Source organism: Pinus tabuliformis, chromosome X, assembly GCF_031772625.1.
Source record: "Pinus tabuliformis cultivar Carrire ecotype Pingquan chromosome X, CPIR1, whole genome shotgun sequence".
NCBI classification, from domain to species: Eukaryota; Viridiplantae; Streptophyta; class Pinopsida; order Pinales; family Pinaceae; genus Pinus; species Pinus tabuliformis.
The window spans coordinates 827,239,690-827,261,777 of record NC_142308.1 but is presented as its reverse complement, the minus strand read 5'-3'; positions in this window follow the sequence as shown (position 1 = coordinate 827,261,777).

Sequence of the window (22,088 nt, the reverse complement as noted above, 5' to 3'; positions counted from 1 at the left end):
CTCGGCAAAAGGTCTTCAAAGGGCTGAGATGACCAATAAAGAACACTGATTTTAGGCTAGTAAACTGATAGGGAAAGTTTGATTTTAAATTTTTAGAGTTTTGTTGGAAAATTGAGCACAGCAATTTTGGGTGCGGGGATGAGACACAGTTTTTGCAGAGGTATTTTTGGGGCAAGGTAGGAGATTGTCTTGATGCCTTTGAAATAAGTGAATGGATAGGAATGACCGGTGAGGAGCTAAAGAGAGAAAGAAACCTTCGAGAGTTCTCCTTAGACAGATGAAAACATAGATATTAAGCAAACTTAAAGGCAGAGCATAGAAACCATGAATTCTACCTTAACACTTCATTTACTTAATTTGCATAAAAAAGGAGTAGGAAAATGATACACATAACAAACTTACAAGTACATGAGAGAAACACACCATCAACACAAATCACCACAGGAATCCCAAATAGTGCTGCAAAACCCTGGTCCTTCCTTTGCCAAAATTGCAGAGATACAAAAAGTAATACAGTCTAAGCTTATCCCTCAAGAGTCCAACCATGAAAATGACTAAGAAAGTACATAATATAGGAAAGCTAACACATTTCCTTGCCTCTAGGGGTCGATCTCATCATCCTAGGAGCTGTTTCAACCAATTCTAAACGGAGCACTACAATCTAGGCAATCAAAACAACTTGCCTCTATAAGCTAGGAAACCAATTCATTCATTAATTTTTTGCCATTTTATGAATGAATCTTCTATAATAGGTAAAAAGTGTCATGTCAACATGAAATTACATCAATTACATCAAAGAGGATGAAAAATCCCACCAAAAAGTCAAAACTAGTCAATGTTGCGTTTTCCTGAGCTGAAGGTGCAAAACTGGCAAATTTTCCCAACGCGTAGCGCGCCATTTCTCAACGCATAGCGCGCCTTTCAGGCCACTTTTGAGGCACTTCCCAGCATCCAAATGAGGCACAAGTGGTCTTTTTGGAAAGTTCTAGATGTCTACTCTCCAGGCCAAGTGGAATTTCTCAATTTGGTGTCCATTTGTCCCTCCAAAATTGCAATCTCCCAAGACTGCTTCCTGTGTGTCCAAAAAGTGGCAGAAGGTCATTTTTTGCTTGTTTTTTGACCTTTTGGGGGCTCAAATCTCCATGAAATTTCTTGGCAGTGGCTGAGCAAGTGTATTTTGTCATGAAAAATCCAAAAATGTTGAGTTTTCGTGAAATGGACCTCCCCAACTTAAGGGTAGCGCGCGGTGCGCTACGCGTTGAGGGCAAAAACCTGTTTTTGGCACAAAAAATTCAAAATTGACCAAAATTGCTCCAAATTTCTTGAATTTTGAGCTGGAGGTGTATCATTGAGAACCATGCTCCCTCAAGGTGGCTTCAGCCAAAATCTGAATCGGATCGGGCCTTTTCCTCCGTTTTAGTGCCTTGGCCAAGCGTGCTTTGAGTACCTTCATTTTTGCTTTACACACATGCATGCGGGCCCAATAATGATTCTTCATGTGGCGGAGCATGTCTTTGTCCCTATTTGCCTTGGCTATCAACCTCTCTAAATGAGTGTTCACCTGAATGAGCATAGAGCTTTGCTCCTTAGGTGTCAAATCATCGGGTCTCTTGCGAGCCAAGTTCCGGTCTTCTCGGATCCTCCGCAACTCATCAAGAGTGTGTTTGTTATGAAACCAGCTCAAGAAAAGATAGAAAAGATAAATACACACCTTAGAATTCAGCCTCTTCGAGGGGGCAACCTCCTTTACATTACATAAATGAACAATTCTTGGATGATACAAATGAAAATACCTCCTTTCTATATATAGGAGTCTAAATGGTCCCAATACAATCAAAGCCTACATAACAATAATATTGTAGGGCACAACAATAACAATAGTGGGCTTCTATGTGGCACAATAGTAACAATATGGGCACTACATGGGTACATCAATATAAATCAGGGGTATAACTACAATAGTAATGGGGTAATCACTAGTATTATAGGGACCCAACATGCCCCTCTCCTTCAAAAAAGTGTTGTCCTCAACGCTTAAGTAGTTCAGGATACTTCTGCATAAAATTCTCATCCTCCCATGTGGAATCTTCAACGGATAAGTTCTTCCACTTGATAAGGTACTCTGAAATTGATCGATTTTGTAGCTGTCAAGTTCTTGTTTCTATAACTGCTTCCGGTTCCAATATAATTTTTCCTTCTTCGTCAAGTTCTGGCTAAATGTATCAGACGTACTGGAATCTTGTTGTAGCTTTCGAATAAGTGCCCACACTTATTCGTCATTCTTCCATTCCTCCCTTGCTTCATTTATCCAATCTGGTTGGATGATAGAAATAACGCACAACAATGCTTCCACATCCTCATCCTTCCTTGAGAGTGCATCTGCCACCACATTTTGCTTCCCTTTTTTGTAGATGATTTCAAAGTCATAACCCAACATCTTTGTGACCCACTTTTGTTGCTCTTCAGAGGATAATCTTTGTTCTAAAAAGTATTTAAGGCTATCATGATCTGTTTTTACCTTGAAGTGTCTTCCCATTAGGTAGGGTCGCCATTTCTTAAGTGCATGGAGTATTGCCAACATTTCCTTCTCATAAATAGCTTTGCTTAGAAACTTTCCCTTGATTGGACGACTTTCAAAAGCAATCGGTCTTTCATTTTGCATTAGAACAGCACCAATTCCATTTCCTGAAGCATCACATTCCACAGTAAAGGTTTTTGTGAAGTCCGGTGTAGCTAAGACCGGTGCTTGGAACATTGCCTCTTTAAGATGTTCAAAGGCCTTTGTTGCTTCCGGAGTCCATGAAAATGCATCTTTCTTCAATAATGTCGTTAGAGGTGCTGCTATTCTCCCATAATTCTTAACAAACTTGCGATAATACCCTGTCAACCCAAGAAATCCGCGCAAATGCTTTATGGATGTGGGGATTTTCCATTCCTTAATGGCTTTAATTTTGGTAGGGTCTACCTTAACTCCTTCATGAGATACAATATGACCCAAATATTCCACCTCCTGGACTCCAAAGAAACATTTGGATCTTTTGGCATATAATTGTTTCTCTTCCAATAGTTGTAGCACCCTGTCGACATGTTCAACATGATCCTTCCAAGACTTGCTCTAGATAAGTATATCATCAAAAAATACTAACACAAATTTTCTAAGGAATGGTTTGAAAATTGAATTCATCAAACCTTGAAATGTTGAAGGTGCATTGGTAAGGCCAAAAGGCATGACCAAAAATTCATAATGACCCTCATGAGTTCTAAATGTCGTTTTCGGAATGTCTTCAATCTTCATTCTGATTTGATGATATCCTGAACGAAGATCCAACTTGGTGAAGTAAATTGATCCATGCAATTCATCGAGTAATTCATCAATGACAGGAATGGGGAACTTATCTTTAATAGTGAGCTTGTTGAGCTCCCTATAATCCGGACACATGCGCCATGATCCATCCTTCTTGTGCACCAATACTACTGGAGCAGAGAAAGAACTTTGACTCGGTTGAATTATACCAGCCTCTAGCATTTCTGCAACCATACGTTCAATTTCACTTTTTTGGACATAGGGATATCTGTACGGCCTGATGTTTGGAGGAACACTTCCTGGAATCAGATGAATAGCATGATCATGATCACGCATAGGTGGGAGACCTTTGGGAGTCTCAAATACCTTGGAATGATTGTCCAGGACTTTTTGGAGATCTGGAGAAATAGATGATTCTAATGTGGAAACATCTAGCGAACATAATTGTGCAATTACACCCCTTTGCTCCTTTTTTAGAAGCTTTGTCATACCATTAGAGCTGATTATCTTTCCTGGTTTCCCTGCAATACCCCTTAATTCAACTTCCTTTCCTTCCACAGAAAATTTCATGAAAAGTTCTTGAAAATTAAAAGCTATTGTACCCAAGGATTGTAGCCATTGGACTCCTAGTACAACATCAGCACCTCCCATTGGAATGGAAAGCATTGGGCTAGTCAATACATATTCTCCCATGGATAGCTTGATATTATGGCACTTTCCAGAGCAATTTATTGTTCCTCCGTTTGCACTCATCACTTGACACTCTGGTGCTGGATATAGGAAGCAATTCAATTCTTTTGCTACCCTACAATGAATAAAATTGTGGGTGCTTCCTGAATCAATCAACACTATCACCTTTTTCTTCTTGATTTGTCCTTCTATCTTGATGGTTTGAGGAGTGGTAATTCTCGCCAATGCATTACAAGATATGGTTGGATTTATTTGTTCTTCATCTAGGCTTTGTTCCTGGAGTATATCTTCTTCTTTTGACCTTTCTTGCTCCTTTTCTTCTTCCTCTTCATAATCTATGTAGAATAATTTCTTCTCACCACACTTATGACCCTTTGTGTATTTGCTATCACAATTGTAACAAAGCCCTTTTGCTCTTTTTTCTTCCAATTGTTGTGGTGTCAACCTTGTAGGTTGTGGAAGACTATGGGCAACAACACTTCCATCTTTATAGTTGTGAATGGTATGCTTCCTAGTTGCCATAATTTTGCTTTCCATTTTTCTTGCTAACCTGAATGCCTTCTCTAATGAATCAGGTTCCCAAAGGCGAACATCATGTTGGATATTATCCTTTAAAGACCCTATGAACACATCAATCCTATGCTGCTCTGGAATATCTTTTACCCTTATGTTCAATTTTTGGAACTCCTCAATGTGCTCCATTATTGAACCCTTTTGTTTGAGACTTATCAATTGGCTAAAAAAAGTGTTGCTTTTTGTATCCTCATAATGTGCTATCAATTCTTCCGTAAAAATTGCCCAAGTGATAAATTGTTTACGAGAGCAAAGCCATTGATACCATACAAATTGATGTGGTTCCAAATATAAAGTTGTCATACGTACCTTTTGTGTGTTTTGCACATTATTGAGATCGAAGAACTGCTCCATCTGTAATATCCATGTGGCGGGATCCTTCCCATCAAACTTCCTCATATCAATTTTTGGAATATGGTGGGTCTTCGATCCAACATTAGAATCTATGGAATCATGATTAACATTACTTTTGTTCACATCATGAGTTTCCTTTACAACCTTTTCACCATTAGTAAGTATCTCTTGTAGAAAATTTGTCAAATCTATCTTCAAATCTGCCATGTCTGTCTTCAAATCTGTCTTCAAACTTGCCATGTCTTTCTTCAAATCTGTCTTCAAATCAGTCTTCAAATCGTCCATCTTAGCTTCCATGCCCTTTATCTTAGCATCTGTTAGCTTTTGTGAGCGTGACATTTGTTGCACTTGTTCTTGTAATTTTGATATATCATGTAGCATTTCTTCCTCTTCTTCATGAGTCATGCTAGAACTTTCAGGTTCCTTACTAGGCGTTTTCATTTTCTTTCCTCAGGGCATCAATTACCGATAATAATGCTTTACTAGGCCCTTTGAATTCCTTCAAACCAAGCTTATGCAAAAATAAAAAACAAAAACTACACACCTTTTTTTACTTTGTAGAAGCCTGATATTGAATCTGATGTACCTCTGTAATTTGGAATCGTCCAGTTCTAAAATTGTGATCTGCAATAGCTTTCTGTGTCCTCTTTCCAATGCCACTAGTCTGAACCAAATTGGATTCTCCAAGAAAGAGTTATTCACAATCTCCCGCAGTGACCTGATTATAGACTGGTTCAGTACAGCGAACTTGTATGAAGTGCCACGTGTCACTGTTTCAACCTTTGACTCTGAAAAATATATAAAAGAAAACTACAGTTCGTCCTCTTTCTGTAACTTCTTACGAAATTTCAATCCGATGCTCAGAAAGAAAGTTATGACGATTTTCCTCAGGTCACCTGTTTTGAGTGTAATTCAGGAATCTGCAAAAAGACCAACTTCCTGAGATCATATCTCCGAAAATATTGCGCTAAAAGATCTGAAATTCGAACCCAAGGTTCAGCGTGATTTCTTCTCAAATGCGTTTTTTTTGCGACTTCTGAAACGTCACAGAAAAAAAGTTATAGCGAAAATTCCACGATGACCTGTTTGGAGCAGCGAAACCCTAGAATCCAAAGCTCTGATACCAAATGTTATGAAACCAGCTCAAGAAAAGATAGAAAAGATAAATACACGCCTTAGAATTCAGCCTCTTCGAGGGGGCAACCTCCTTTACATTACATAAATGAACAATTCTTGGATGATACAAATGAAAATACCTCCTTTCTATATATAGGAGTCGAAATGGTCCCAATACAATCAAAGCCTACATAACAATAATATTGTAGGGCACAACAATAACAATAGTGGGCTTCTATGTGGCACAATAGTAACAATATGGGCACTACATGGGTACATCAATATAAATAAGGGTTATAACTACAATAGTAATGGGGTAATCACTAGTATTATAGGGACCCAACAGTGTTCATCCTCTAATTACTTGTTGTGCTGCTCTAAGTATGTGATTGTCCAATTTGTCATTTCCAACTTTTGCTGCAACAAGTCATTTTCAGCCCTTAGTTGCTGGATGATCTCCTTTGGCTCTAAGCTAGGAGAACTGATATCAAGGTCAACAATATCTATGCCTGGATCACTTGATGGCCCCTCATCAATCTTGGGCTGCTTGCCTCTCTCTTGTACCTGTGCTGCTGTCGAAAGCGAGGCCCCTTCCACCTGATGTGGAGATAACACTCGTTGTGCTGATGAAGAAGGCGAGACCCCTTCCACCTGATGTGGAGATAATACTCGTCGTGCTGATGCAAATAAGACCCTGTGGCCTCTCTGATATGTAACATATGGAGGAGCGCTGGCATGCTCTGGCTCAGGAATGTCAAACTGATGTGAAGGCCCTCCCTCATCATGGACAATCTCAGGAGGTGGCTGTGGCACCATGAAGAAGTCGCGAGAAATGAAATCCTCCCAAGCAATACCCTGTTGTGCCAACTGATGCATCACTATGATCTCGATCAGTGCATAATGATATATACTTTTGAGTTGTTGTGCGGGGTTCTTCCTTTGCACTACGGGCACCATCTTCTCTATATTTCGGCACATGAAAAATGGAATGTTCATCATTCGTACTCGGGTGAAATGCATCAACAAACGGATATGGTACGAATATAAACGTGAAAATCTTCCCTCACAAGTGAAATAGTGCATAATGAGCCTCATCAAGGGTGCATACTCATCCCTTAGGAATCTGAAAGGAAAAACAGCAGTAAGGTGCCTCATGCATCCGGGTTTGATGTATGGTTGATAATGAAATTTGTCTAGCAGCTTGCGCTTGGTCCACTCTTCCCCAACATTTGGTATCCCGGTGGCTTGAGCAACAATTTCAGGTGATAGGGTGAAGTCCACTCCTGCAAGGTTCACATGGCCATTGTGCAAATGTAGGACAAACAAGCGGACCAATTCTCTATGGTGTTGAATTTGTGAGATCCTCTCACAATATCCAAAGCATGATTGATACTGAAAACATGACATTGCAAGTGGATAGGCTTGCAATTGAGCCAAAGAAGTGGGCTCTTCCCTGACATGCCGACCACCCTTACCACCCTTGTGATGCCTCCTTGGCACTTCTACCTCTGGTGTTGAATCATTGTCATAACTCTGCTCATAATCTGATTCGGTTTCTGACATGGTTTTGAAGGCAAGATGGCTGAAATGTATTGCTAACTTTGCACTCAATGAACTGTTGTTTGACTTTTTCAAATGTTGTCACCAAGGGGACATAAATACAAGGGGATTGTTAGGGAAAGGGGAACATGAGGGAATTAGGGACAATAAACATAAAGAAGGAATTTAGGGAAGGCAAGCATGGGAAATCACAAAATTATGGGATTTTAAAGTGAACTAGGGTTTGGGAAGTTAAGTATGTTTTAGGAATTTTAAAGAGGAGAATTATGAAATTTCATGGGAAAATTTGAAGGAGAAAGGTGATGAAAATGATGGAAAAAGGGATTTACAAATGGGCAACCTTGGACAGCAAGAGAAATTTGAAACCCTAGTACCATTGAGACTTTAAATATTCCACAACAATATAGGGTTTTGATTTATCATTTCATAGCATTTGAACATATTAATTTTTCTCTTTCATCTTGCAAAACCAAATCTAGGCATGGAGGAGAAGCCTACCTGCAATGTGCTTGAGAGAAAAATCGATTTGATGGCTTGTTGACGATTTGTTGAGCAGAAAACCCAACGCGTAGCACGCCTTGCCCAACGCGTAGCGCGCCTCTGACGCGTAGCGCACGTACAAAATAACACTGAGAAAAGCCCCCTGACGCATAGCACGCCCCTGATGCGTAGCGCGCCCTTCCTGACGCATAGCGCGCCTCTAAAACTGCCCACTTTGCTCAAGAACTCCTAAAATCGCCTTTGCAAGGATTCTCTTAGCTTGTGAGAGGAAAATGAGTTGCTAATGAAGAGTGATGTGCTTTTATAGGCTTCCTTTAGACTTTTACTTGCCCAAACCCACTTTATAATGTTTTGAATGTTGACACTTTTTGAATTAATTGGCTCTGACTTTTGGTTTCTTTTCTTTGAAAAATTGGTTGAAATGATGATTTCTTCTGAAAATTTTTGCAGGGATAGCTTCTAGGATGCTTTGGCAAAGGAGACCAAGGCTGCACTTCAACATTTGAAGAATTTGAAATTTTGAGAATTTTTACAAAAATGAGATAATGACCTTTGTTTTCAAAAACAGAGTTTTTGAGAACAAGGTGAAAATTTAGCTGTACAATGATGAGAATTTTTGAAATAATGTTTAATGAAGAACATCCCTCTGGCCTGCTGGTCCTTTATGACCTCTCAAGACAAAAATGGACTCAACCCTAGACCTAAGACCTCAAAACTTAAAGCAAGATGAATGACCCTTTGAAGATTTTATTTACTTAAACAAATCTGAACCAGCAGTGCCAAACAAGAGGGGAATAAAAGACAAAAACTCCCTCCACCAGGATTATGGCATGCCTAACGGAACGCAACATGATCACACTGATGGGACAACTAATCATGAAATGCAAAGAGTTTTGATCTCTGGTGAAGGGCTACTAGACCGACTCTAACACCTTCTCCCGAACACTTTGTGTATTCTTGGGTTGTTACTACCCAACACATTTTGTTTTCTTGCATGTGATCTACAATCTATGGCTTTATTTCCAAAATTATTTCAAGAAAAACAATACCCATAAAATGGATTTTGAATACTAAAGATACATTTTCTTTGAGGGCTTTGTCCTTGAGGGGGAAAGGACCTCTGTTGGTTATTCATGTTCCTTCCATGGTAATTTTCATTATTTCCCTTTGTTCTTTCTTTTTGCTGCTTGGCTCTCTTCTGTTGCTCTCCTCATTTTTGTTGTTACCATTCTTTTGTTGCCTTTTCTTCTCTTCTTGTTGTTTCTTTCCTTGTTGTTACTGTTGTCCAACAACTTATTTTCCTTTACGGTGGTTGGAAACTTTATCTTCAATTGTTTGGGTAGTTGACCCTCTAGCCTTTTCTTTCTTGGAGCTTGAATCTTCTTTGAAACCCAAACCAACCTTGATGAGAGGGGATCTTTGCTTAACAAGCATCTCATCCAACCCCTTCCTACTTTCCTCAAACTTCTTATACTTAGACAACTCTTTACTTGCCCTCTCTATCTCATGTCTCAATGAGACTACTTAATCTTGTAGTCTCCCACAGTGAGATTCTTTGTTATTTAGTTGATTGGTCAAAATCTCATTCAACCTGCTAGCCTCTCTTCATTGAGCATTTAGATAAACTATTGTTTTTCTCAACTTTTCATTCTCAAGCTCATATTCATGCAACTACTCCTCTTGCTTGAGTTTTTCTTTTGATAGCTCCTTGATCTCCTTTAGAGTAGAGATCAACTTCTTCCTAAAGTATATCCTCTCATTCAAATCCTTCTCTTTGTTATCAAGGGTGCTAGTTGAGCCACCACAGAGATCTAGATTCCTATATGTGACCATGGGATCTTCACGAGTATGAGAATTATCCCATATTCATCACTCCCAATGATGCTCTTATTATTTTCTACATGAGAACACTCATAATATCTCTCTCCTATTTCCTCATCGAGTGTGTTAGGGCCCTATAATTTATAGGATCTCAAGGTGATTAAGTATTTTATCACAGAAATCTCGTATTTTAAGTAATTGTCAATCTGCAGATGATTTCCAAAAGAAAATAGAATAAAAATCAAAAGAAGGTATAAAGAAAACAAAAAAAGGAAAACAAAAAATATTGAAAAAAAATAAGAATAAAAGATAGAACCCCATCAAAGAAAGAAAAAGAAAAAGAAAATAATACTAAAAGTGTTGCAAATTTAAATGCCACTACTGATAGATAGTTTTCTTCATGATTGATAAATAAATGTTGTGCGCATCTTGTTTAAATTTCCACAATGACTAGTTATTTGTTTAATCATATAGTATAATCATGGTTAACATGTTTGAATTTCTTTAAATTAGATTAGAGGATAAAGATTTTCCAAACAGTTTAATCTTGTTAAATCAGTAGTTAGGTAGAAAATGACGTTGGTTCAACTGTTTAATTTAAATCAATAGGAGAAATAAGTGATAGGATTTAAGTAGTTTTTGATTTTCCATAAAATAAAATAATTATGGGTTTTCTAGTCTAAATGCACCCCTTTAGAAAAATAAAAATGTTAGCTTAGTTAAAGGGTAGGCCAAAATAGTTTGGTTTTATGAATATATTTATGTTGCCCTTTTATCCTAAGTCTCATTGGCGTTGTAAAAGCAAAAAGGCACGATGGGATAATGTACATACATGACATATTTTATATCCCAAGTATTATCCAAAGCTTCAAAAGAAAATATCAAAGGCGCATATGGACAGATATTTTTTTGTCATTTATGGTTAAAGGGTCCGCAATCACACGCATCAGGATCCTCCTACCTTTTGGATCGATGGCACTCATTTATTTTTGGCCCCCCGTCTCCATCCTAGCTTTACCGCCAGCAAGGGGTGGTCTGAAAAGGTGGTATTTCTTCGCCGGGCCCCATCATTACATGGCATCCTCTCCGCATTTCGCACCCCCCCAGCCAATACCACATACTACCTCCTACCCCCTCCAAAAACTTTTTTCTCCCTCATCTCTTTACCACTGTCCCTACCCGACACCTCTGCCACTCCTATCCCACCATGTTTCCTAGCCATTGCCCAATTAAATGTTTTCCTGACAAAATTATCGTTGAGTATTTAATTCTTCCCTCCTAGGTAACCATTTGACCTCAACGGTCTTGTGCCACCCTCCAATGGAATATGTCACCCCCCCTTTTTAAAAACCCTGAACCATATTCATTGTCCCTTTCACTCACTTATTCTCTATAATTCACAGGTTTTCTGCAAAGCGACCAGTTTCAAAACATTTGTTGAACCAGATCAAAATTGTCAGCGTTCTGTCTCCCCTCCCCTGACGACTCACAACCTGAAATTTGTTCTTGGTAAGCTTTTCCTTCCATCACCATTAATCATTCACTGATCTAAATATGCCTCCAAAGAGCAAGAACCAGGAGAACCATGTTAATCCATTAATCCCTCCATCTATAGACTTAGACCATATTCCATTAGATGATAGGGATTACAAGATCAATGAGACACAGTGCCACTGTGAATTTTTGGAGATTTATTGTTGGCTGGAGGATAAACATGCTGATAAAACAGATGAAATTGGACTCTAGGAGTCCAATCTTCCTCACTATATTTTCCCTCTGACCTTCCATGCCCCTGAATTCACCAAGAAATGCCAAGTCTGTTATGTTCCCAACCAAAGATCCTTTATGACCCCATCTGGTGAGATCCTTTTTTCAATCACTACCCAATCTATAAACCAGATGGTGCTAGCTCCCCCTGTGGAAAACAATGCCCCATTTTCCTTAAAAGCCATCACCGAACTCTATCAGAAGCTCAATTTTTCCAGAAGAGCCAAAAAAATTTATATCTTCTTACCAGAAAAATGCCCAATTGCCAAAGAAGAATCCTCCATACCCTTCCTCAATCTTCCCTAATCAAGATAAACAGGTCATAACCACAATTTCCTACATTCTGGGTTATTATTTTGATCAGTGGATAGATGAACCCATTCTAGGTTTCCTCTCCATAGTTTCCATAGATAGCAAACCATCTATTTTGTTTAATTTCAGTCAATTCCTGGCTGATAACATCCATGAGAAATTTCTTAAATTTCCAACAGAACAAGTGTTTAAGTACACTTCAATTTTAGTTTATATGTTTCTATATTATCAAGAAGACAGGTTTAGTTTTGCCATGCATAAGCTAAATGAGGAGGGAAATCAACAGCCTGTAATATTTTGGACTTCTTTAGTGATGAAAGAGCAACAAGAATTCTCCTATAAATAGTTCATTGAAGAATTTGTTCACCTAGCTATGAATATCCTAAACAGCTCAGCACAACCCAGAATCATTGAAGAAATCAAAAGGATTCTATATTTGACAAATCAAGTCAGGACTGGAGACTGGTATTTATGCCAGAATTATACAGAAATACGAGTTTATGGATGAGAGTTAGCACCATAAACGCTCCCAAAATACCTCCCTATGAGGATTCTTTCCCTTGAATATATCATACAAATGATAAATTCAGATGATATTCACTGTTGGAATGGGGTCCCCTAGGGTCAATTTTGGAGTGAAAGCCCAAGTTTTGTTGTATAAATATGTAAAGTCTTCGCAAGTTGTTGTCGCGGAGTGTGTAGATTATTAAAGAGTCATAAATGGTTTTACCCTTCTTTTATGTAAGTTGAGTCGGCTTTTGAAGATCTACCCATGGTCCGCAGACCATGGGATTGTATAAATAGGTGTGCCTTAGGATGTCTAAGGGAGAAGTAATGAAGTTTGGTCTATGGATAAGTCTAAAGAGTTAGCAGAGAAGAGTAAGAAGAAAGGCTTTGCAGCTGTGTGCACATAGGCCTAGAGTAGAGTCTGCAGCTAAGTGCGTGGACCCCTGCAGCTAAGTGCGCAGGGAAGTCATGAGTCTATAAGCAAAACTGAGTATTAATAAAGAAGATTTTTGCAGAAATACTTGTGTTTATATCTTTACTTTTGTTTATATGAATGCACCTTATGTTATAATAGGTTTATGAAATAATGATGTATTGATGCGAAAATTTACACGACTTATACTGCTATATGAAAACAATTATTGTTAATTGTTTACGTGAAGATTATCTGGTTGTATGTTAAAGTTATTGAACAATTAAGATGATCTGAGTAATTACTGGGTTATAAGTAATACTTAATGCATGTAATTAGTTAATTAGTTTTTTCAATGTCTGTGGAAGACCGTCGTAAACCTTCGCGGAGGTTTAGAGGCTGATTAAAGGGAGTTATATCGATAATCCATAAAGGCTTATCGATCTACATGAAGGTAGATTTAGGGCATAAAATGACATCACGCTCATCTCTGGGTGCAAAAACTTGGTTCTAGCATCCCCCCATACTGCTTTTGGGTGAGACTTCAGTCTGCGCTCCGTGGGTTGATGCCGAAAGGGCCAGTAGTGTAGGGATTTGTTTGGTGCAACTAACTCTAAACTTGGGTCAGGACCCACTAAGCCAACAAATGGTTCCATTGCTGGGACCGGGATCTTCATAAAGAGATGTGTGATGTAACATCACTGGAATCCGACCAAGAAATAAACAGAGGAGTGGTTGGATAGAAAGATCCATGAATTTGCGGCACAAGAAAATAGAAATTTCCTCATGACGAAGGAATAATGGTTGGACAGATATATGTACACAGAAAAACACAAGATCTTCTTCTACACCTTCCCGATCGAACTATATGAGTGGATCATTAAATTTGCAGACGACCAAGGAAGGTGGAGGCTTAGCGGTCCAATAGTGTGGATCCTGGAGCTAGTACGAAGGTTGGAAGCTTCTGAAGATAAGCTAGCGTGCACTGTCAATCACTGGCTTGATCGATTCATAGTAGGATTCGTGACAAAATTTTTGGTCAATACCTCATTCAGTTATAGTAAAGGAGAGTGACGCTTTTTCAAGGGACCGCAAGGTAAGTATTTAAGATCTTTGAATACTTGGGTTAAGGTGCTCTTGTGTGAAAAGTGAGTTATGCCATTACCTTGATGTTTGGAGCTACACGAAGTTGAAATTTCTTTAGGGATAGAAGGAGAAGGGGCCCTGAATATAGCCCGCTGATCGAGCCTCCTCTAAGTGACGATGAGGGAGAAACATAGGTTTCACCACAAAGTGTTGTCCAGTTAATAAGGCAATATTTTACGCAAATACCTCACATCCACTTCACCTCCACCTTCACCTCCACAGCATACACCTTCGACCACACCACCTCCACCTTCGCCACTATTCAATATGTCGAATACAACGAAATTCCCTGTTTTCAAGGGCTTGGGAAATGAGGACTCATACCGGTTTTGGTTTGTTGCAAAGGTCATGTGGACAGCACAGAATATTACAGATGATTGTATGAAGAAAGCGTAGTTGGTTACTACTCTACAAGTTCACGCGTTGGCGTGGTACATTAAGTACTACACAGATAACATGGTAGCGTCATTAGAGGACACTCAGATTTCTCTAAACAAGGAGTTCGATAGGCATAAGTTTGAAACACAATCGATAATGGGGTTCAAGGAAATCACGATGAGGATCGGTGAAATGCCCTGGCATTTGGATCAGAGACTGAAGTGCGAAATCTGTGAAGCCAATATGAATCTTACAGACAATCAGCACTGTGAATAGTTTATAGCCATGCTCCTGCCTCACTTAAGGATTGCTCTGTCACAACAAAAGATAGGAATGCAAGCGGAAGCACTTGATATCGCAATGAGATTACATGAGACACCTATCCAGGACATGACATTGGGAGTTCAACAGATTCATGCGGAGTTTCAGAACCTCTGCTTGGATTTTCAGAGCTTGAAGAAGGAAAAAGCGGCTCGGCTGGAAGTGCGTGAAGAAGTTTGGTGCCTCAATTGTAAAATCTAGGGGCATGATAAGGATCACTGCCCTGTTTTCATAAATTATATGGCAAGAGGAGGGCCAATACCCTTAAGGAAGGAAGCTCAAGTTGGACCAAATACATGACCCACACTATGATGCGCTATTTTTCAAGTAGCACGAAAACATGTAACAGACAATTACCACTTACTGCAAAAGTTTGTGCAGACACTGCTACAACTATTCTGCAATTTTTGTAAATGAGTGGGCCACGATGAACGTAACTGTCATAGCTATGAATTGATGATGGAAAGAATTCCCACGTATCGAATGAAAATAGAAACTCGGCCTCTAGATCAAGGCATCAGAGGAGCGTGTGGAGGATATCAGGGACGCAGACAAGGCGGAGGAGGAGGAGGACCTGCGAGAGGTTGAGGGCAAGGTTTTTTCTATAATTGTGAAGTGCCAGGACACTACGCACAGGAGTGTATGAGCCAGACATGCCCATCATGTCGGTATTGTACTCGGTTTGACCACACGATAGAAGAATTCCCTATATTAATAGCTAAAATACAGGAGAAGAAGGCACAGCCTCCACAACCTACCAATAACCTGCAAATGATGAGGGCAGAGCCTCGCAAAGAGGATCCCAAGGTCAATATTTTGCTGTGAAGTAGTATGACGTCTAGTGACGATAAGGGAAAACATCTTGAAGAAGGTGGATGGGTCCACAAGGCTCTAGAAAAAGAAGTTGGGCTTGATCTAGAGCATGCAAAGGAAACGTTCATGGAAGCAAAGAAAAGCTTCGCTAAAGCCAACACCTCAGAAAGTCAGGATAGGCTATCCGAAGAAGTTGACCCCTCCATGCTTACTACTTTCTTGGAGACTTGCATGAAACTGTTGCGCGACAACAGGGCTGTGAAAGGATTACAATAGTTGATAAATAAATGTGTCGGTAGGGATAATGTTTGATGGGCACCGCGCGGTTAGAAATATTTTCAGACATAAGACAAGAACAGGACACGAGATGAGGCTCACCGCACAAATAGGAGAATACGAGATGGATCAAGTTATTTTATATCTAGGGTCGGATGCGAATGTTTTGCCTAAATAGACTTGGGAAAAAATGGGGAGGCCTGCGCTGCAGTGGTCTCCGATTCAATTAAGAATGGAAAATCAACAAAAGATTATCCCTATGGGGAGATTGCATGGAGTAATTGTAGATATAGAAGGTGCGAACGCATTGGATGACTTTGAAGTAATAGAGATTATTGATGACACCAATCCATATCGTGCGCTCCTTGGAATTCATTGGGCTATCGACATGAATGGGGTCATCAATTTGAAGAAGCGAACAATGTCGTTTGAAAGAAAAACACACTGTGTGGTAGTACCATTGGACCCCGCAAAAGGACCACGCTATACTGAACCAGTTCATGACTATGAGGAAAGTGACGATGATTTCGACAAGATGTATAAGATAACAGTCTGAGACCAAGATTGGGTTAATCTGACAGCTGATGGACGGATTGCATGGGACGACGAAAGCTCCTGTACATCAGATTCGAACAAAGAATTGGAGCATTGGCAGAATAGGTTACACGAAGTATCTACGCTGTGATGTAATATGATTACTAAATCGTTGCATTGTGTATCATCTAAGGTAATAATTTTACCTTATTATGATGGTCTAATTGATCTAGATAAATTTCTGGATGCATTTGAAAAGGAAGTGCCTGAGAAGCATCGCTTCCAAGCACTGGATTTGGCGTTGTGCGCTACACCTGCACGGTGGTGGGGTACGCATAAAGACAATTTTGAAGAATGGCGTGACTATAGGAGGATGATGAGGATGCGATTTGGTTGCCCCAAGGTATGGTTGACTAAGAAGTATGATGGGAGAAATGATCCGTGCAATCATTTGGCAAAGTGGACTAAGGTTTATGGAATGGAGCCGCATCCAGACTAGGTGCATATTTTTTGTCACACTTTGGACATCATCCCTATGAACTGGTATTTGGAAACAGAGCTCTACCACGGCACCGCAGAATGGGATATCTTAAGAGAGGTTTTTGTGAGGACGTTCAGCTTTGAAGACGGATTCGAAAGTATTGATGAAGCACTACAAGAGGTTAAGGTAGCAATCTTCAGAATTCTACAGGATCCCTTGGAATTGATTCAACCGGATTGGAGCACCCAACTGTGCCATGCATTGGAATGCTATAATATGATTATTGAAGGAGAGGATAAGGATCTGAGAAATATTAACATCCCCGAAGCAGAAGGCCACCGCAAAGTAGAGGGACCGCAAATAGAGAACTTCGACATCACCGCACCATTGAAAACTAAGTAGGTAAACAATGGTATAGAAGCAGAACAGAAGTTTGCGAAGATTGGGGATTATTGGGATGATGCTATAGTCAATAAAGTCACTGAGTTGCTCCACGAATATAAGGATTTATTTCCCACAAAATTTTTGAACTTAAAAGGCATCATAGGCAATTTGGGAGTGATGAAAATAACTTTGAAACCGGATGTGAAGCCTGTTAAGTAGAGGCCATATCGCCTTAATCCCAAATACAAGGAAAAGGTCCTCTTGGAGTTGGACAAGATGCTTGTAGTGGGTATTATTGAACCAGTGGAGTAATCTAATTGGGTGAGTCAAATGGTCGTCCAGGAAAATAAGTAGAAGGATGAAATAATGATTTGCATAGATCTTAGGAAGCTCAACGATGCTTGTGTTCATGATCCTTTTCCAACTCCGTTCACAGATGAGGTACTGGATAATGTTGGCCGGTAGGAGGCCTATTCATTCATTGATGGTTTCTCTGGATACCATCAGATAAAGATCACGCCAAAATACATGAGTAGGACCACATTCGCGACAGAATGGGGATGTTTCCAGTATATAGTGATGCCTTTCAGACTTAAGAATTCGTCAGCAATCTTCTCGTGCGTGGTCATAGCGACGTTCAAGGAGTTCATTCACATGTTATTGAAAGTCTATTTCGATGACTGGAAAGTGTTTGGGCTAGTAAAGTGCCATGTAGACAGTCTGTTCTTAATGTTGGATACATGCCGAAGATATCATATTGTGTTAAACCTGAATAAATGCTTGTTTTGTGTCCCTTTTGGGATCATGCTGCGTCATGTGGTATGCAGACAAGGACTCATGGTGGACCCTACTAAGATCATGGTAATAATTAATTTGGAGGCGCCAAGAAGTGTTAAACAATTGCTTGCAACATTGGGCCACACTGGGTATTATCAGAAGTTCATCAAAAGTTATGCTCAGATTACCACGCCTATGGAAAAGCTACTGAAGAAGGACTCTACATTCTATTGGGACGAAGAATGTCAACGCAGCTTGGATGTACTGAAGGATAAAATGGTCACTGCATCAATCCTAGTCTTCCCGGACTGAAGAAGGAGTTCCATGTGCATGTATATGCCTCATGTATTGCGCTAGGAGCAATGCTGACATAGGCTGGAGAGGGAGAATTGGATCACCCTATAGCGTTTGCGAGCAAGAATTTGTATAAGGCTGAAAAGAATTATTCGATGACAGAGCGTGAAGGATTGGCTATGGTGTACGCACTCCAAAAGTTCAGACATTACCTGCTAGGTGGACATTTTAAGATGTACACAGACCATTCTGCATTGAAATATTTAGTCAATAACCCTATGTTGGGGGGGGGGGAATATGCAGATGGCTACTATTGTTTTAGGAGTATGATTTCGAGGTGATTGTGAAGCCAGGAACGTTGAATGCAAGGCCATACCATCTGTCACGCATTGAAACAGGAGAGGAGCCCACCAATTTGGAAGAAGGGTTTCCTGACATGCATCTCTTTGTGGTGCACATAGTGGATAATCACTTTGCGAACATTATACACTTTTTTACCACAAGGATGGTTGCAGAGGGATGCATCAGCCAACAAAACAAAGAATTGGTGGTGCGCGCGGCACGCTTTTCAATTATTGCAGGCCATTTGTATAAGATGGGATCGAATGAAATACTTCGACGCTATGTGTCCGACTTTGAAAGAAAAAGTATCCTCAATGAAGCTCATGGAGGAGCTGCGGGAGGGCATTATGTAGGAAAATCAACAACACAGAAGATTTTGTACACCGAGTTGTGGTGGCTGACACTGCATAAGGATTCTCAAGCATATTGCAGGACATGTGATGCATGTTAGAGGATGGGTAGGCCATCACGGAGAGATAAGCTGCCTTTGAATCCACAGGTATCATTGCATCCATTTGAGAAATGGGCAATTGATTTTGTAGGACTGATTCAGCCTCCAGGCAAGAAGATGGGTGCGCGATATATCATCACCGCGACCAAATATTTGACCAGATGGGCGGAGGCACAACCTGTGAAGGACTATACAGGGGCAACAGCAGTGAAATTTCTATTCGAATATGTGTTGACCAGGTTTGGTTTCCCAAAGGTTTTGCTGAGTGACCGCGGTACACATTTTCTCAATGAAACAATCAGCACGCTGACAGAATAGTTCCAATTTTACCATCAGAAGAGCACGCCATACCATCCTTAGGCCAATTGAACAGTTGAGGCTTTTAATAAGATCTTGGAGAATGCACTGACAAAGGTTTGCAACACACAGTGGAATGATTGGGACGTGCGCATACCAGCAGTGTTATGGGCCTACAGAACTACTTGTAAAGAGCTTACTGGCCATACACCTTTTTGGTTGGTCTATGGTGTATAAGTTGTAATGCCTATGGAATACATTGTGCCTAGTCTATGCATAGCAACTTTCACAGGTATGGTGGAACATAGAGCCTTAGAATAAAGGCTCGTGCAACTAATAGAGCTCGAGGAAGATAGGTTTTTTACTGGATTCCATCAGCAGGTTCAGAAGGTACGTGAAAAATCTTGGCACGATTAGCACATCAAACTACGCGCCTTCAAGGTAAATGATTTAGTTTTATTATATGACAATAAGTTTGATAAGTTTATAGGAAAATTTCAGATGCACTAGATGGGGCCATATGTTATCAAAGAGATTACAGATGGTAGAGCAGTTCAGCTCGTAAAGTTGAATGGAGACCCATTTCCAGGAAGGGTAAATGGAAGTCGATTGAAGCCATACACCGGGGATCCATCCCAATGACTAACATGACAGTAGCACAGTCTTAGCGCTCCAGGAAGCTGCAAGGAGGCATGGGACTCTAACCTACACTACCCGGTTGGTAGAGCTACACGACAGGGGGTCTACGCGAAAACGAATGCTATCACAGTACCAGAAGAAGCGCAAAGGGAGTTGCGCTATAGGAGGAGAGACCGTACATCGCAGCGAGAAAGTAACTGTTACAGTCACTGTTCATGATTTGACTGCCAGGAGATGGTTAAGAGGAGCTGCGGGTGGCATTTAAGGCATTTCAGGATGAATTTAAGAGTGAATTTTTTGGAAATATGCTGCAAATTCCGCATTTATGAATGGATTTTGGGGGGAACGATCAAATTTGAATTTGAATTCGCCTATAAATTACGTGTGGTCGTCCAGTGAAAAACACTTTTCATTCTTAGAATTTCATTGTTCATCTACCGATTATTTATGAATCCTCTGGTTTACGTTGATTTGGTCGCTAGTTCTATATTTAACAAGTTACCTGAGGAAACCCAACGGTTTATTCTCAACACGATGTCTAGACCAGGAGAGACTGCTAGTACTAGAGGGGTTATCACCTCTGAAGGAGTTGCTCTAGAGGTGATGAGCATGGAGATTCCAGTTGTAGTGCGTACTTCACCGAGGTAGCCTAGGCCGAAGCCGACGATGGTGAGGGAAGTCCCCAAACCTAAGGACAAGCAGAAGAAGCCCATGTTATTGCGCGAGTCACTAAGGAAGCATGCAGTCACCCAGGCTCAGAAGAGAGACAAACCGAGTGCGAAAGAGAAGGGAAAAATGGTGGACTTGGAGGTTGAAGAGGGCGCGGAGGATATAGACACTGAGGGGGTGGATCCTATATCCAAGTTTTCAGATTATATCCCTCTGTGTAAGGGAAAAGTGAAGGTCCCTAAGGACCCAGATGCAGGACAATTCCTCCTCAATACACCCCTTCTACCAAAGAACATCACTTTTGAAGGCTCGCGCTTGGCGCAGATTCCCCATCTCAAGTTGGAAGACTAGGATCTGGCGGACCATGAGAGGTTCCCCCACTTGGCAACAAAAAATTACATGAAGAGGGTGTTCTACAAAGAATTATGTGTCACCGTGCTGAAGTCGGTGGGGTGAATTCATGGAGTGAATTGGTCGAGGTTGTTAAACCTGTTATGGGTGCCCCACTACCACTGCTCCAACATCAATCTGATTTGACCTACCCTACCTCACTACAAATGACACTATTGAGGAAGTCATCAAGCGTTGGTCGATAGAGTGGCACTCCCCATCCGATATGGCTGTTGGTACTAGCAAGTCCGCGGAGAAGAAAAAGAAGGAAGCGGCCAAGCAGAAGGTCCAATAGTTGGATGAGAAGTGGAAAACAGAGGATGAGGAGAAGGCCCAGGTGGAAGCGGAGCGCGCCACGAACTAGCAGACCGAACAAGAAGAGCGCGACTCCAAGCGTAGTGGTAAGTCTCCTTCACCCCAAACAAAGGAGGAGGAGAAGTCAGAACAGGGCAGTGGTCAGGAGGAGCAAAAAAGCACTCCCTTCCAGGTTGAAAGATACAGAGAACAATGAAAGGAAGGACCGCGGAAGAAATCGAAAGCGACCAAGCCGTCGCTGGACCCAATTACTCTAATAGATGGCGACCTTGATGTGATTGGAGACAAGGTGCACAATACCATCGCAGAACTGCTACAATAGTTTGAGCAGCAGCAATAGCAGGCACTAAGCACCTTCCAAAAGGATCTACGCGAGCTGCAGATTCAGACGACTAGAATCTAGGTAGGCGTAGGGTAGAGCAACGCCGAATCAACAAGTTTGGAACCGGGGACCACTCAGGCAGCTGAAATGGTTCGATCACTAGACCTCAGGGCAATAGCACTGCCAGATGGATCTTTAAGCGTGGATGCAGTCGATGACAAGGCCATTGTGAGTTCTTTGAAGAACATCTACCTCAACTTGGACGCGCTCCCCAATGAGTACCTGCACACGTTATAGACGGGGGTGCTAGCAGAGTTCAGAGCTCGAGAGAAACACGCGCTC